Below are 2,091 nucleotides of genomic sequence, written 5' to 3'. Positions count from 1 at the left end.
GTTTGAGGAACAGTTCCCCGTGATTCTGAGGGTCAACCGGCTTTCAGCTTTCACCTAAACGTTCGCACACAAAATCAAATCACAGTGGGGCGTATGAGCCATGAAACGGCGATGGTTTCAGACATAATAGCACCCTTTTTCTGAGAGTTAGGTAGGCATTGTGCAGAGTTGCTGACTTTAATGCCAACTTGTTAGCTGCACATATTGTCTGAGTCTATAATCAAATGAAGACCATCGATACAGGAAGGGGACAAATACGTCTCAGTGTGGGAGAACAATGTGTCTTTGTTCGATAAGAGATTCCCCAGAAAGGGTCTGAAATGACCTGAGGTATAGAGAGCACCTTCAGCCATTCTGAGGGGCCAGCTTGTACTCAGCTTTTATTGGTTGTGCTTTTATTGGATAATTCAGACATTAACTGGACCTATTTGGGATAATTGTGAAAATGATTGTGAGCATATGTGCTTCGCCATGGTAACCATGGGAAAGGTGCCACAGACGTTAAACATATTAAAGTTAAAATGCAGCTTCGGTAATTGCTCTAATAAAATGAATTCTTTTTTGTTGCACAATGGAACCAACAGTGATAACTCATGTGAGGAGAAAGATGGAACACAACTAGATTGTGTTAAGTCCACAGGCTCCAGTTACCGCGTTAGGCTATATTTTAACCAAGCCATACCACACCCATATCATTCTGTCTTGGATGTGCTTCCACCTCAGAGCGGACTTGAGTTTTGGTCTTGGGGGCAACCATCCTGTAACAAGAACCTTAACTTTAGGCTCTAGTTGGGAATTCCCATTTTCAGGTCAGGGTAAAAATTTACCCAGAAAAACAAAGAATTTCTCTGATTCATTTATTTGATTCACCCCAATATCCGAAAGTAAATATGGTACGTGAATGGCGACAGTACACAGTAGCATGCAAAACCAGCGTGTATGGAATTTCCAGTGGAAAACTATTGTCTGTTGACTGTTGGAGCCTTTGTGGACCGAGGCTTCAAGCCAACAAAGTGTGGGCTTGCCTGTGTCTAAAAGACTTCCATGGTGATAAACGGTCTCTCTCCATGTAGACAAACTCTAAGCACAAGGCCTGGGGTGCGGAGGCCCAGATCTGCTACCTCTGCTGCTGGCTGAATCTGATTACAGGCAGGCCCCGAGGACAGTCAGGTCATTGAGAGCAGGGAGATGAGCAAACAATAAGATATTATCTGAAGGAATCTTCAGCTTTCCAAAGGAAAATGGTCCCTCTCAGTGTCACACTGACGATAGGATCCTCAACCTGACATTGAATCAGCCATTTAAGAAGAATGAACACAGCAGCCCATTCATAGATACTCACTAAAATAATGAGAGCTCTTTTTTCAGCCTTGTTTAAGACATATAAAGGAAAGCTCATGAGGCCTTACGAGACAAGGCGGTGGAGAAATTGGAGCATGCAGCTGACTCAGATGAATATGCCCTTACAATGATCTGCTGTTGAATGGGCATTTCAATAGTATTTCTTCTTTGTTATCTACAGTCCCACAAAAGAGCGCGCATGTGTCAGAGTTCTGTTTCCCTGTTTCAATATTGGCCACATGTAAACAAAACGATGTCTTACACATGTGGAAACCATATATCTAACTGATCTAATTTCAGATGGGAGTTTGAAAGAATATCCATTCTGATGTTTTGGTTGTAACTATTATACATTAGAAGTGCAGCTTTATTTGTATGTCAGTCCTTATTTGTCAGTCTTAGTACCTGTATGTCCTCCCGTTCTTTTCACACAGTGACACCTTGTGGGCAGATAACGCAACCTCTTATGGGAATTATCAAACTGAACGAACGAAGATTTATTTCATATCATTCGGAATTATGGGTCTTAATTTGGTTTTATTTGTCAATATCGATTCTAATATTAGGCAAATATCGGTTTACAATAGCTCACGCACTGGGTTAAAAAAATATATATTTTCTAACACCATATTTGATGTCAACCGCCTCGTGAAGTTCCAAATAAAACTTTATGAACAGAGAATAAAACTATGTTGCTGATCTATTTTGTGGATCAAAAAAAATATTAATATCTATATATTTTTTCATTAT

This window comes from Micromesistius poutassou, assembly GCF_964030765.1.
Source record: "Micromesistius poutassou genome assembly, chromosome: 5".
Lineage (NCBI taxonomy): Eukaryota > Metazoa > Chordata > Actinopteri > Gadiformes > Gadidae > Micromesistius > Micromesistius poutassou.
The sequence above is the reverse complement of the archived record's forward strand: the minus strand, read 5'-3'. Positions refer to the sequence as shown.